Below are 16,735 nucleotides of genomic sequence, written 5' to 3'. Positions count from 1 at the left end.
CATTTACTCACTACCGCCCGTTTCCAGAAATCTGGTTCAAGGAACAGTAACTGGCAAGTGAAATAGAGACCTACAGGCTGATGGACTCTAAAGAGCTCATGGGACAGCCACTACCAGGTTAGGGGAAAACAGAAGCAACATTTGACTTATCCCTTCTTCCACTGCAATCTTGACCTGGCTGTTAAGACTTTTATTTTCCCTAAAAATATGTAAATTGTAAGCCTTTTGTATAGAAGGCAGCTTTTAGAACATCAGGCAGGCATCATCTTATTGAAAACAGTTTGGCGCCTAAATCCTAGGCTGCTGTACCTCTTTGCAGGAAAGGTGCTTGGCATTTTACAGGCTTTTGCACAGAAATAACTATTTCAGAAATGTTGCAAGAATGTAGTTTGCAATCAGTAGTTTAGCACAGATGAAAAGCTGCAGAACAAGATACTTCTGCAGAAAAAAAACTTTCAGAAAGTTCAGAAAAAACTTTCTAAAGTGGAATGTCTGCAATTCAATGTTAGGTTGTGATGAAACCATAAGGTATGAGTTTTCATAGGCAGAGGAAGAGAAGCAATATGGACAAGTGTAACTCCCCCAAACCCAGAAGATAGCTCCGTATTAGCACAGGCAAAGTTCCTCCCAAAGAGATAAAAATCTCCCTTGTTCATTCTGGGGTAGCAGGAAGCTTTTCACTTCCCCTTCTTTGAGGAAAGAAGAACGCAGACTCCCGCCAAAACCACAAACTTCCTGCACACAGAATAGAAAAATCACTTCCAGAGTGATTTTAGCATAGCAGAGCTTACTCAATGTAACCCTGTGCAGAAGTAGGAAAAAATAAAGGTTAAAGAAGTGCACCAGTAGCACAACCAATATGAAAATGCCTGGAGCTTTATAAAGATTTATTCTCCTTCCCATCTTTATTCCCTCTACACAGGCTACGCATTGAAGATTTGCATTTGAAAAGGACTTGCTCATCCTCTCCAGGGGATCAAAGCAGAAAGAAATCTTACTGCTGACTTTAGAACTTCATTAGTTCCCACAGCAACAGCCCCATCATACACACACCCGTCAGTTCTGGGAGCTGCCTCGCAAGCAACCCACATCTTGTTTGTAGCAACTGCACTTTGCAAAGAAAAGCACACTTCACACAGAGCTGCGGCATGAGACCGATTCCTCTGGAAAGCTTAGTGCTCTGCCAGACCTCTCCTCCGCTAAACCACTCTACATCACTTCATGGGTAAGCATTGTAGTTGGGAATTCATCAGCACTGCATTGTATACAGAGCTCCACACCTTACAGAATGAGAACTCTAAAAACTACAAGATAAATCCTTCTAACTATTCCCTCTAAAAACTACTTCCCAGCAAATGTTAAGATCCCATTATCTCTGGTCTCTGCAATTGCTAGGTCACGTGTTTCTTCTTCACTGCACATACCTAAGGTCCTAGGCGCTTTGGTTGACCTGCATGATCCAGGTGTAACTGATGATAACAGATCTGAATGAGATTTTATAGATGTACTCACCCAAAGAAAAATGCCTATATGCATATAATGAAAAATCAGGACATACAATCAAAGAATCATATAGGTTGGAAAAGACCTTCAAGATCATCAATTCCAACTGTCAGCCTGACCTATATACCACCTTGCCTTTTACCAGTGTCACAGAAAAGATCACAGCTGCTGGCATCTGGTGCCCTTTTCATTTTTTGTGAAGGAAAAAAAAAGTATTTGCATAAATATCTGCAGTAAATGTCCTCAGGGGGAGACAGCTTAGTCCTAAATGATCCACTCAACTCTCTTTTGAAATAAGAAGGAAATGAACACAGACAAAAAATAAACATTTTTCGGTCTTGTATCTATAGATTCTATTGATTATTAATACCCTCTGGAGTTGAATGTCTTGTACAGGAATCACATTTATTGAGTAGCAGTATAAAAACTGCAGGCTCCCAATGAGGCAATCTGAGAGCATGGAAAGGGAGGAGTATCTTATCCAATTTCTCTGAAGAGAAGCACTGCAATTTTCTCTGTGGAAGCTGCTGAATGCTTGCCCCTCTGAGCAAAGATCTCCATGGATACTACATAAGAAAGATTTCAGAGAGGTGCTGAACAAAAGCATTCAGTATCACTTTCCTTCTCAGCCCATACAGGTAAAAGACTTCCAGTTGGAAACAGACTTCTTATTTTGTGCTTGTAGGTCACATAGATTTTTCCAAAGTCATATCAAGAGGTACTTACAATGCTAACATAATATATTTGATCTTTTAAAATCAATTCCACTGGTGGTGTGTTTGGGGAGACTAGATCAGACCTAACCTGGGAGGTTGAGAAATCAATCCACAGAATATAATGAAATACACACAGCATATTTGATTTATTATAACCTAGAAAACAAATACACTGCCCTACTTACGGATTTGTTGAGCTGACTACTGCACAGACCACTGATGTTCTCTTACTGAAAGAGCTCAGCCCATGACACCAACCCTGCCCAAAGTGTCCTGTATTACCACAGTTCAGATCAGTTCAAGATCCAGGACAATGGAGAATGTAAAGAGGAGGAGGAAGAGGAAGCAAGAGGTGAAGACAACTTCATAGGAGACAGAGAACCATGCTCTAATTTTTATCCTAATGCCAACATATTTATTGAAATGTTTTGTCCTTAAGTGAAGTGATTTTCCTTAAACAACGCTTCGCTTTTTTGCCCTGATTGAAAAACATGGGGTTTTCCAATGGTTTAGGGAAAAAAAAAAATCAGGTAGCACATAAGTATTGCTCTGAGCAAAATGAATTTATATGACCATATTCACAATGTAAAATATTGAGATAGTCTTCTAATACCTGGCTACCTTGTTCTCCAGGTCAGGCACCTCTGTATCACAGTCTAAAATGAAGACATACATGACATGTATAGACTTACAGATTTTTACAGAATCAGCACTGGGCTAGTTTTTAATTAAAATTATTTTATCTTTTTAAATAAATTAATGAGCTTGTGGTACAAAGCAAATTATACCTCTTCAGATCCTCCAAGCTCCTGGACATAGTACAATTCACCAATGCAGTGTATGTGTAGATATGCCAATTTAATGGAATTTCTGCGTTGGATGTAGAAGGGTTACTGTTTTTGAAGATATGTTTTCCATCTGATACTTGGTCCAAATGTCATGAGCCTGAACACACTATACTTGAGACCATGTCATTTAAGACACATTCCATACTGGATAATTTGAGACTCATGAATAGCAGGTTTTAGATTGTGATACCTTCAAAAGCACCAATTTTAAAACCCATAGTTGCTCTTTTGTCTTGTTGTTGTTCTTCATGATGTTTGAGAACTCTGCATTAGGAACGACTTGGATGAAATCATAAATCCTTTTTCCCTCCCACTTGCACATGGCTCTCCAAAATGCAAAGTCTTTCTAGCTCTTAGTCATTGTCTTGAATAGACTGGAGGGAAGAGGAGAGGACAAAGGCGACAAGTTGGAATGAGTTGGAGCAAATACAGCTACCAGTATCAGCACTGAGGATCAGACAAAAGGATCTGTCAGTAATTTCTATTTTACTTTACTTCATCAAAAGTTTTACATCAAAGGTGATCTAAGTGTACTGGATGACTGAGCTTAAGGTCTTCACCAAAGAGCTAAGAACAACTGACAGGGATGCTTCTTCAGTACAACAGTAAGTAGAATACTTCTCCTGTGGCAAGTATATATATATATACACACACACACTTTTTAAATCTTAAACTTCACATTAGGTCTGTTAACATACTCAGCTAGAAAGTTTCTCAAGCTTTCTTCGATGGCTAATTACACCATTTTGCTCTTTCCTCTCCTGTTGCTGCTAACAGTAATGCAATGCCAGCTCTGTTTTTTTATACAATGAAGTCACTGAAAAGAACCCTCCACACGGCAGCCACCTTTACTCTCCATCATTTAAAATAAACCACCAAACCCACATACGGCACAGCTGAATTCCTTTTAACATTATTGTCAAAGAACTCAATAGGTTCCAAATCAACTTAGGTGAAACATCATTAGACTGTGGGGACAGAGCAGTGACACCAGTCAGAGAGTTCTGAGACCAACAAGAAGAATGGCTTCTCACCATCCCTTCCCATGCAAATGGATTCAGATGTAATGAGGATCCTATATCCACTACTGACCTTCCTTGTGGATATTAAATGAGAGTTGCATTTCAAGTGTTTTCTATTGCCTTTTTTTTTTTTTTTTGGCAGTCCCATTTCCTCAGAAGTTTCATTTATTGTCAGTTGCTTCTGCTGGAGAGGGAAAGTTATCCCACCACAAGAGGACCTTCATCCCATAATACCAGTAATGAAAGCGTCTAAGGTTCTGCAAAAGTATTCAGTCTACTCTTCCTTCTCAAGAAATCATTTTAATTATTTTCTTTCTTTCATAGACCCAAACTTCTGACCACAGTCTGATGTGCTGCTCAGATGTTTATAGGGCTACATAATTTTATTGAATCTTCAAGAAAGAATTTATAGGCTCTGTGGAAACTAAAGCACTTCAAATAAGAAAGACCAATGACTAAACCAGTGTAACACATTTCTTGGTCTCCCCTCAGCAATTTTTGCTTACCCTCCTACGATACTCTTCTCAGACTGTGCGCTTACCTCACCTTTCAGTGAAAGATCTTTAGTTTTCAATGACTAGTAAATGGAATTTTGCCAGACAATTATTGGCTTTGCTTCTCGTATAGCTTGTAGATGTTCCACTGAAAAAAAAAATAATATATATATATATACATATATGTCTGTATGGATGTTTTATTAGTTTTGGTTATATTTATCCTTTAAAACTATATATGAAAAATAGTTTTCAACATCTTCCATTGATCCATAATTATGTTATTTTTTCTCCCACATTAACACTTCTGAGATATTTTATAGCAACTGCAAGGTTCTTTGGTGTTTGGTTTGCAAGTCTGAAATTCTTTAAAAAGTCCCGCTTGAAAAACATACCCATTTGCAAGCCATTCTGAAAAACAGGCTAGATGTACTTTGACTACACAGATTTGAACTTGACAAACACAATAAAAGGACTATGAAATGCCTTACTGTCCATGATACCAAGTGCCTCTCTGAATATTCAGTTGAGTGCTATTGTTTTTCTTTATCATCAGTTCTTTTACCCTGTTAACCTCTATGTTCTTATTGAAATCCAGAGGCCTGTTATAGTATCTCCAGATGCAAGATGAATTTTTCTTGCTGTTAAGTGTGGGCCACCACTACATCCATCTGGAAGCCTAGTCTGGTCCTGAGAGTTCAACTCTGAATGGTTTTCAGCATTAAATCCATTCTCAATTCTGCACAGAAGTTACTAGGGTTCAGATCAATAAAGCCTGCATGCAGCAAGGTGCTTAGAAGTTTCTCCTGGTTTAAAAATGTGTAATAGATCACAGTAAGCTATTCTTTACAAAACAGAAGGTTACAATGTACTTGGCAGTTATATCAGTCAGGCTTAGTTCAGCTTCCAAGCTCTCTGCATTGCTTTAATGAAATTCTCAGCCAAGGTTGATATAATAACTAGTAATTTTGAAATGAAGTAATGAAGTGCTAAAAATCCCCACAGACAGTCCTCTCTCTTTCTGCTTAGGTTGCTTGTCTGCTTAGTTTTTTGGTGGCACAAACTATGACATGGTTTCATGGAGCAATCAAGAAAGCTGTTGCTACCTTTGGCATGACACAAGACTTTTATAACGCAGAATCAAACAAGAGTTAATACTGACTTGATTTGACAGCTCTGGAATTCAGTTTTCACGATGTTCCATTTTCACTCACCAAGCCCACTGAGACTAACAATGCCCAACATCCTAATTGCACAGAGGGAAAATTATTGCAGAGTGCAATCCTATAAAGGACATCTACCACTGTTGTGACAGTTTGAATCATGCTGTTGAAATTCTTTTAAAAGCTTAAGAAAATATACAACTGATTGATTCTCACAAAAATTTAGGCAGCATGAGTTTTTTTTTTTTTTTTGAAAGGCTGTTTCATACCAAAGCCTACATATGCTGTGTTTGATGAACAATTACCATTTGAGAAAGTTCTTATAAGGTTCTGAATAGGCCCTATCATATATTTATAATATATATTATATTTATTTTATATATATTTATTTATAACCTTACTATTTTATTTGGTCTTTCCAATAAATGGCAAAAAGTATCATCTACCCCAGCTAATCTGAGAAAAATCCATTACTGCTAGAAATCTAAACACTTGTACATATGTATATATGGAGATACATAAATATAATATTCTTCTACTTTTCTAGCAGGCTTGTATCCTCTAGCAAGCAAAAAAAAAAAACCACCAAAATAATAAGCTTTTCCCATTTTTTCATCTATTGACAGACTACTGTCCCTTTATAAGTTTTCTTTTTGTTCTCCAAGTTAGAACAGCTCAAAACAGTCTTGATAAGTTTTATTTTAAGTATAATATGCTTAAAAGAACAGAGTAATTAAGTCCAAGCCCAACCTGATCTTTAATAACATTCCCTGTAGTCTATAACTTCATTATCATTCTTAGCAACCAGATACTGGTTATCGTTTTCCCTCCGCACCATTAACACTAGTTAACATATAGTGCCTCATAAAATGATTACAGACCTCAATTCTTCATTCTTTCATCAGATACCCAGATCAAGTAGTCAGGCATTCAAGAACAGTCTGGTTAGTCTAAAATATCATCTGGATGACCACAAGAATTGTATATACAACATTTGCCCAATTCCAGTGACCTCGAGGTGACTCACCACCCTTTCTCTCAAAATGACACAGCAAATCCCATCTCTAAGTACAATACATATCCACCACAGAACCCTCTGATTACTTTGCACAACCAATCATAAAACCATGAACGATGTCTGAAACCAATTTCAAACTGCATCCCAAATTCTTAGGCAACAATGTACTCTCCCCTCAGCAAGTATTAATGACCAGGGCCTCATTCTTTGTTTTTCCAGTGAGCCATCTGTAAGCCATATCACCTCAACATGGAAAATGCATGAAATAAACATGTCTGATTTCAATTGAACAAAACCAGACTGACTGAGAAAGCTCCCTGGCAGAGAACCAAAGAGTAGCTTTGGAAAAGAAATCCAATTTATTTTTTTTTTGGGGGGGGGGCGAATTTCTAGCAGGTGCCTTCACTTACCAGCTACTCACATTCTGTCAGATCACCATGGCACACAGAAAGAAACTAGAAAACACCAGTCCCTGTGGTATTTGAAACCTCACACTGCTTCCCTATGAATACAATTGCTCTATTTTTTCAATGCCTCTAAAGACATTAAAGGAATCCTATTTATTTGAAAAAGCTTAAGAAAACTGGGATTATGTCTTGGGGAGAAGTGTTACAGTGTTTTTGGCAAGATGTACTGAGCCACAAATTAGACAGTTTTCATCTGTGAAATATATAATCTAACAAGCAGACTTCTCCTTGATTTCAGAGATTCATAGATTCGGAAGGGTATTCTCCATCTTGAGTTTTTACTGTTGGTAAGGATTTATTGGGTGAAAAAAAAAAAGGGTTACCAGATCACAAAACTCACAATGAAGCATATGATTTAAACTACAGAAGGGAGGAAAATAAGAATAAGAGAATGATCTTCTGCTACTGAGTTTTCAGTCTGAACAGATTTTTTTTTTGTCTCCACAACTTTCCCTATTACTTCATCATTTCTAAGTTTTGCAGGTGAAAAGAAAGCAGGGCTAATTCTTTTATAAGATTACATGCACAGTTCCATTAGTGTGGCAAATGGATCCAGAAAGCTCAATATTAAGCAAAGGAGGATAAGCTTAGTAGTGTAGCATCTGTGCTATAAAAAAATGTAGGCAAGCTACTAGAAGAGACAACATTTGCTCCCCACATCCAACAGTTCAGTCTCATCAGAAGACTTCCCACCAGATGTTTAGGTACACGCACAGAACAGTGGTCAGATGGCTCTCCTCTTGCATTTAAGAGTTTTTCCCTCTTGGCCATCTTAAACACAAAAACCATTGAGAAAACGCTAAGAGCAGCGCAGAAGTCCTGAAAGTTTGAGACTGGGGAGGTGGAGGAGGGACCTGAGAAAATTTCATTATAGGCAAACTGCTGCATCTAGATGAAAAGAGCATAATCAAACTGCAGCTAGAGCTAATGCAATTTCATTTTCTAAATACAATGCCACCACTAAATGGTCAATCCCTAGCAATATAATACTGTTTCTAAAGGTCTGAAGGCAAAAAAAAGAAAAGCAGAATCTTGGACAATACAGTTATATACAACAGACTACACTATCAGTTTTTGTGAGCATTTAATCTAATTCTCATTCTTCAGGCTATATGGTAGGTGTCTAATAAAGAGCAATGCACCTTCCAAGGATCATTTCTCTTTGACTTGGTAAAAACATAGCGCAGCACCTGAGAGCTTTTCTTTAACAACAGTGCCAATGGCATAAATAAATAAATAAACTTTTGCACATAGAGATTGTTACAGTAGCACTGAAATAATTGTCTGTTGAACCCCTCATTTTTATTAGTAGTTTTTAAAGTTGTGTGCATACAAGCAGGAGGAAAGCAATTGCTTTACTGTACAGCAAGGAAGTCACCAGGGATGCTAGCTGACTGTATACATTTTAATGCAACCAATAGTGGAAGTGGAAATGGAAGGTTTAGAGTATTCTACAGGAAAAACCAGGCAAAACCTTTGATAATTAAGCCGTTATAAAGTGGTAAATACAGATGTAGCTTACACAGGAACTGAGAAATTGCTTTGTATTAAAACAAGTTGCACCTAGCACTTGGATAGACCTTCACAATTTGCATTCTTTAGCCTTGATGATTTTGACTGAAAGCAGACCTCGGATCATAAGAATTGAGTTTCACAAATCCAGAAGTATATGAAAGTTTTTTTAAGCCAGAACAAGACACAAGTGCAAAACCCAGGATTCCTATGTCCCAGCCAAGCTCCACTGCTCCAACTATTTACAGTACTGCCAATGCTTGAGCACTAAGCCCATGTAAATAAAAAGTTGCTCTCCTCAGAACACACCTGCCAAGTATAACCTAGATTTACCTTTCTTCTTACCTCTGGCATTTTTAATAAAAGTCCTGAGATGTCTCTCCAACACTGGCTCCTTTTTCCGTTGCCCCCTAAACAAAACACAAGCTGCTGCTACCAACACCACCACTAAAAGTAAATAAATCAAACCTTCAGTTTTCCAAATGCAAACATTTTGATACTGCAACTCTTCATTCCAGAAAACTCAAGATGTTGCATAAAAGAAGAGACTGAGAGGAGGAAAGCCTTTCCCAGCTTTAGGCTGAAACAAACTAACTCCAGCCTGCAGCCTAAAACTGCAGTAATCACCATTAACCTCTCACACCTGGGCTTGCAGAAAATGGTAGAAGGAACATTATTTAACCCTTCACATCTTTTTAAACTGTGGTACTTTTTATTACACTATTGCTCATTTCTAGGTGTACAAAAAAATTCACTTTAGGCAGATAAACTCTTTAAAAATAACTCTCACACACTTTCCTTTGTGAAGTTGCACAACACAATGTTTTTAACATACTGAGTTTTGTGAGAAAGACAGTTCATTTATTGAGTGCCAGATATTAATTTTATTGGGGTTTATAGCAAATACAAAGATTTTTTTTTTGTATTTTGTTGTTTTAAAAATAAAAATAGAGTCTGAAGCGATATGTTTGTGCAAAGGAAATAGCTAAGGTAAGGCAAAAGTTCAAGGTATGGCTAAGGCTATGGTCAGGCCAAGATAAAAACTAATTGAGAAAAATATATCCCTACCCTTCAAAATTTTTAGAATGAGCTATCATGCATTCTAAAAACAAGTTTGATTCATTGTTTCTTACTTAGGAGTAAATTATATCACTAATATTTTGTAAATACATTACATTGCAAGTTACGTTACCCTCATATTCACAACTTTTTGTTTTAAGATGAAACAAGAGAACAGGAGAACAATAGTCTCTACTAAAAGTGAAAAGGAAGCAAGTCTGTAATTAAAGGCAACAAAAACAGTTACATATAGTAGAGATTTTATCATGATATTTAGACAAAAACACACATTGGAAATCTTTACTAACTACTGTGGCTTAATAAGGAATCAATATAGGCAGATCACAGAAGTGTCTGCAACACACTCCCCTCAGCAGAAAAATTACTTTTCAGAGAAGCAAATTAAAATATTTATTAATTGGAAATCTCAGAATAAGGTACAGCAACACCAGTTCCAGGAGAGTTTTTAAAAACTAGCTTGATCTGGTAAACTAACTTTCAGCTTTCAAATTATCATCTGCACAGGCATACAAAGGAAGACAGGCTAGTGTGTGAGAAAATTTGCTTTTTCTCTGCTTCTGCAAGAGAGAAATTGGCACAGCTGAAGGTCTTCAGCTGTTAGGAATATGTGCAAAATAACCCTTCACCTGTACCAATTTCTCTCTTCCAGAGGTAGAGTTGAAGTCCTTCAGCTGTTATGAATATATGTAAGATTGCCCCTTACACATCTAATCACTGAAAGTTAAACTCAGCATCTTCGTTATTATGTAGCAAGTTTTTATCACAGAAAATAGTAACTGCATTTTCTGGTTAAATATAAATAAACTAATATCTTTTATGTGGGACCCATTATACTCTGCTAATTTAGGAACTGTGTTACCACTTATCATTAAAACCAACCCACAAGCACCTCTTAAATATGGCTCTCCATACCATACCATGAGTTCTGTAAGATTTTATACAAGATGTCTATACCATGTGTGTGACTGTAGAGTTGAGCTCTCCACAGCATTTTCTGCAGTTTTCCTCACTACTGTCTTGTAAGGTATGTGAACCCTGCTGAGCCAAGCTGAAGTGTGACAGAAACTAAGTTATATATTCTGGAATTGCCTGGAAATATTTGGTAGAATGGAAAATCTAGTTCATATCTCAAGTTCTAGGTAGAGTCTAGATTATTCTTTTTCTCCTTGGATTTCTTTGGCTGGTAGGGGGGAAAAAAAAATGGCTGCTTCTGTGCCTACAATATATGTAGAAAGCAACAGAGAGTAATTTTTAAGTAAGATTTTAAATCAAATTTTTTTTAATGAAGTTAAAGCATATTAATGACTTGTATTAGAAGACCTACAAAAGTCTTAGAAAAAGATAAAAGTAGTATTTTACCAAAATCTTTCTCTTAGTTTTCACGGCTTTTTCATTTTCTATAAATTTGGTTCTGAGTGCAGTTTGAAAACTTTCTGTATTACATACTGACTCTCTTCAGTTGGGGAGAACTGAATTTCACACATTATACACTACCATATCATAGTGTCCCAATCCCTAATAAATAAATAAAAAGATTACTGCCATATTAAGTGTTTATGTGTCTGTCTTTCCATTTTTTTTAAATATTTTTTTTAGCATTTTAATGTAGGGCTGTAACGCATCAGCCAAAAACCTATGTAATTTCTCTCTGATCATGGCACAGCAACCTAACAAGGCAGTTAGTGCTGATCTTTCTGCTGAAGTAGAATTGTTTTGTGACACGGTAAACATACCTGAAATATGAAATATATTTCATACCTGAAATATAAAAATATGGATTGTGTTACATAAAGAATGAACATGAATGTAACTATAGCTCTCTGTGAAAAAAATATGCTGGAGGGGAGGAAAATGAATTTTTCCTTCTGTGTAAGACCTCTGCGTTTTATCCAGCCCTGTGAGAAATCACATCAATGAAATCTCATCCTTGCCTTTCCTATGACTTCTATTTAGTGATCACAGGATCACTGAGAAGGCACCTCAGGATACCTGATTGGAGAAATTAGCTTTGGTATATTATTCAGTTAGGAAAGTCAGAATTAGAAAAACAGACTCACACCCATAAAAATGTCACAAACATTACTGCTTGGCAGCTGCACTCATTTACTTGATCTCATTGCTTGTTGGCAATAGCCTTCCTAAGCTACAGCTTTTCTTTTTCCTTTTGGGACTTCTGTGTCAAGCCAGTATTTTCCCCTGGCATGACAGTTTACTACCAATCCATTATCCATTACCTTCCTGGCACGTGCAGACTTCAGAAAAGGCTTGTCTGGGATTTGGCACTTTACCCAGTGCCTGATAAACCTTTTAAATTATATTCATTCTCTTGCGGTGCAAAGTGGAAAAAATATGGCATGCAGCTATGCCAGTGTTGCACTGCCCTCCGCCAGGGTTGTTTTTCACTATAAAGTTCTCTAAAAAGAACTGAAATAATGTAATGTCTAAGGACACCACAATAGAAAAGGGGGAAATGAAAAGTGGTAATTATCTGAGAGATTTTTACTTTTCTGAGCACACCAAAAGAGCTTGTGTTTAGAAAGAAAAGCTGCTTATTCTAAAAACTGAAACTTTGCCTTTAAATCAGTAATTTGTCATTCATTTCTCAATTCACTGAACTTCAAAATCAAAGAGGCTTCCTTGAAGACACAAACTTTGCCACAACTTTGCCTTAACTACAGAAAAGCAAGGATTCAAAAATAAATGAAGTAAAATCTGGATTATAGAAAGAGGTGTCACTCTCACCACCTAACTAGAATGTATATGCACTCATTAAAGGACTCTTGACTCTGATTAGTTTGCAAATTGGGTTGTTCTGGATACTGGATAATAATCATATTTCTCCTTCAAAGAGTAAAACAAAACTAAAATTAATTGCAATAATGATAAGAGCTCTACTAAAAAAATATAATAATTATTCTGATGAATTTCAATAGGCTGATGCTAATCCTAAAACACCCTCTTGATGTTAACAAAAAGTATGAAAATGTTACTGTTTCCATATTTTCTAAATTGCATCTTATCTCTTATCAGTCACACCACCTAAAGCTGAAGTAAAATATTACAGGATTCTTGTAATGTCAGCTCTCAATAACAAGGCTTGTGAAGACCTGTCCATTCTCCAGTCCATTCTCTGTTATGATTGTTTCCAATGTTCTGGGTTAACCACTTACTATCACAAGGCTCCTCAAAGTGAAACGACAATTTTACTACTAATGAACGTATTAAGTAACATATTAGTCTTCCAGATCTGATCTTCAGAAATCAGTTTTAAAGTGATGAATTATCATTTTGGCTTGTTTCTTTTCCCAGTAAAATCCATATTACTTTGTCATTGATTTTCATACAACAAAATTGCCACTTCTTGTAATATATGTACCACATGATTTTCCCTTATAATTAGCATATTTTACTGATTTATGCAGTTATATTGGAGAAAATAAAACAGAATAGTTGAATTCTATATAAGGCAACTCACAGTTAGTCACCTACTGTGATTAAAACAGCTATCAGTAATCTAACACCAATGTATCCGTGAAGAAGGCAATGAGAAAACTGCCTCCTCTGACACACGGAAAATTGTAATCATGCTAGTGGAAGGTTTGGAGAACAGGAAATCTGAAGAATAAATACTCAGATTCCCTGTGATCCAGAATGTGTGTATTGGTCTAAAATAGCATTTGCTTTATATGCTATTGTGCATTTTCAATTCCTCTCAAATTCTGGTCATGCTGAGATGAGTTTCACCCCAACAGATTTCTGTACTCATCTGTCCTGTTGTGTCCTGAAGATGCTCTGAAAGCACACTCGCTAACAAGACCTTCATAAAAAAAGTTTGTGCTGAAACTAGATTTAGAAGAGACTTTATTATTTTACTCAAAAACTCATTGTTTTAGCCATTCATCCAGCCCTTATTGTCCCTGCCTTGTCCAAGCTAAATCAGACATTGAATGATTAGGAAAGGAGATAGAGACAGACATGCACAAACACACACACCATTAAAATATGAGAAATTGATTTTTTGGTCCCATGATCATGATGCTGTATAAGACCATGGAAAAGAGAGGCTTAAACCACTCCTGAAATTAGAATTTATTTCTATAAAACTCAACAGTTCCAATCTGAGAGACTGAGAAATAATCCTGCCAGACTGCCCTCTGTCTCTGCCATTTCTTAGGACACGAAAGACATATCATCAAACCCTTATTCTAACTCAGACAGAATGTAAATTGAAATTGGATCCCTCTCTCATGCCAGTAAGTATTCCCATCACTGAACATTTGTGAAAACAAATCTATCCACTTAAGTGCATGTCACCAAGGCAGTGCAGTAGATTAGCATTTTCTTCATAGTCAACAGCTATGCACCAAACTAACTGGGTGGCAGGAGTTTGGCCATTTGCTGAAATCTTGTATTACTGCCAGTTTAGCTACTAGCTTCCATCCATCCCTTCAACCTGCTGATTTCTACAGATGTCATTCTGAGGCAATTAATTTTACAAGAAAGTGAAAGAGAGAGAAAAGCATCTGAAAATTAATCACTATAATTCCTAAGTTCCTTTAGTAACTTTGTCAGGGTAAGAAAGTCTTGCAAAATTATCATGAACTGAACCGCTAAATCCTAGTACTTTAACAGTTGCATTACATGTCCAATTTGCTAAATAAATATGATATAAGCTCCATAAGAAAGTTTGTTTACAGCTCCATCTAGAGTTCCTCCACCCTGAATACTAGAAGAAATTGATTAATCCATGATGCTAGTTTCTATGACAGCAACAAAAACACACTTAAAAAATGTCTTTATAACTATTTAGTACCCCAAGATAGATGCTAAATACTTATTGCTAAAGGTTGTGTTAAAATACTGAAGATTTTCTTAAGGGAGAGGATGCTCCATTTTTAAGTCTTGTGCTTCTTCCCTTGAGCAATTAGATACTCACTTTGTGTCTCTGACATTCTGCAGAAGGAATCATTCATCTATATAAACCTGATTCTGACTGATTCACCTCTATCATCAGCAGAGCACGATTCTTCTCCTCTTAAAACAGGCATTTAAAATAGGTGAGAGAAATTATGCCTAGAAAGTTTCCTCCTCTCTCCTACAACTGTTGATGAATATAATTAATTCAAATGCAGGTGTCTACATAGTTGAGGTTCAGTGTTATAGGAAATGTGTCCCAGTCTGCTTAGGTGAATCTAAATAAATATTAACTCCCTAGATGTTTAAACTTCTACCGAACCAATACATTTTGGAAATCAAGTTACCTATAAATATGGTAAATATATAATAAGATTGCAATACATGGTAGCTTTCGTTTGCTTTCCTTTAATCCTGTAATCATAAAACATGTGAATTCCTGTTTGCACAAACTAATCTGAGTTCTTCAGTCAGTCTGTTTATGCGTCTTGTATCCTACAGCTTGGGACAGGTCATAGAGCACAGCTAGTTTTGCATGTTTATGAAATAAAACTATTTTATAACAAAGGTAAAAATAATCAGGAAAGAGGTATCTTAATACAGCAAGCTTAGACTGTCTGGCACCACAGGTTCAAATGTTCTTGCTGATTCAGCCACTCCAAATCTTCATCAAAGGGAACAAACTGAATGTTTTCAATGCAATTGTGCCTAATCTTGCACAATGAGAGCATAAAAAAAAAATCTACTTTCTAATTTTTGCATGAGCATTAATGATGCAATGGCATCTTTAGTAACAATAATGGTTTGCCCTTTGGCTCTGTCTAGAATTTTGATCATTATCCTGACTCTTGTCTTCACCCCCAGCAGTGTCTGAATTTCAAAGGTGTTACATTTCTGTAAAATGAAGTATTCTGGATGGAACTATTTTACTTTCATGAAGTGTTGCCAATGTCATTGTTACAGAACCTACCAGTCAGAAGATGATCTTCATATGAAATAATTATAGGCAAGATTATAAAAGTGAGAAAATCATAAATAACCGAGAATGAAAAAGCAGGAAAGGAATCCTATGTATGTGAGGTGAGAACAAGAGAAAATCGCAAGCAATATCATTCCTGAGAATTAATGTTTTAGCTTTTTGTCACAGGATGTTCTCATTTTCCAACATCTAGTCACAGTTGCATTTATGACATTCAGTTTATTCCCCTTTCTTGCAGGATTAATCGTCTGGCCATGGTAAAACAATAAGCTGCTATGATCTATTTCAATTTTTATTTTCCTTTCAGCCACAAAAAAATTGCAGGTCTATCCATTTCAGCCTCTCTTTCACACATTAGCAGTTATGCTGTTTGGGACAAAATTGTGGCAGGCTCATAAAAAATCTGTGCAACTGTGCATGAGATTATTCAGAAAAAATATACTCATGACTCAAAGCAGGACATCCAAATGTACCAAGAAAGGTAAGTATGCAGCAAAAAAGGGGGTCACTAAAGAAAGAAGATCAACATACCGAAACTATTCTGGTACCCATTTTCAAAAGCACCATCTCTCACACAGGTGGTCAGCATGTCAGCAGAAGGGGCGGGTGTGGAGTTTAGAAGGGCTGTAGAAAGGAAAAGATTTGTTAGAGCACTCCTCCTCTCCATAATTGTGTACAGATTCACGTTTACCATCGGGTTCTTTCAAACATAAAGGAGCTGTATCACAAGCCTCATAACTTCACATACTAGATTTGCTTACTATGTCCTAGTTAATTCAACAGTCTAGAATGAACAGTTTTATTAAAATTGTTTTTCTGTGACTTGAGGCTTTGTTGAGGCTTTTGGCTGAGACACATAAGCATACCATTAGGTTACAGAATTGTGCATCTTGTTTTTCCTTTTTCCTACGCTCAGAAGTTTGCTAAGCCTGCCTGTCGTATTTACTTGCTGATTAGACTTACATAGCCTCAAATCAAATTTTCGTCTTCACACCATACAAACAAAAGCAAGTGTCATT

The 16,735-nt window shown here is 36.5% G+C and overlaps 1 long non-coding RNA gene across 1 annotated transcript in view; it reads right to left on the bottom strand.

The window, feature by feature from the left end:
* LOC106032282 (uncharacterized) overlaps nucleotides 1-16,340 on the bottom strand; it is an 86,282-nt gene extending 69,942 nt beyond the window's left edge. Inside the window, exon 1 of the long non-coding RNA XR_010831142.1 lies at nucleotides 16,248-16,340. This is a non-coding gene — a long non-coding RNA (uncharacterized lncRNA). The remainder of the gene's footprint in view (nucleotides 1-16,247) is intronic.
* Nucleotides 16,341-16,735: the final 395 nt, after the last annotated feature.

Source organism: Anser cygnoides, chromosome 4, assembly GCF_040182565.1.
Source record: "Anser cygnoides isolate HZ-2024a breed goose chromosome 4, Taihu_goose_T2T_genome, whole genome shotgun sequence".
NCBI lineage: Eukaryota > Metazoa > Chordata > Aves > Anseriformes > Anatidae > Anser > Anser cygnoides.
This window is presented reverse-complemented; position numbering and strand designations above follow the sequence as displayed.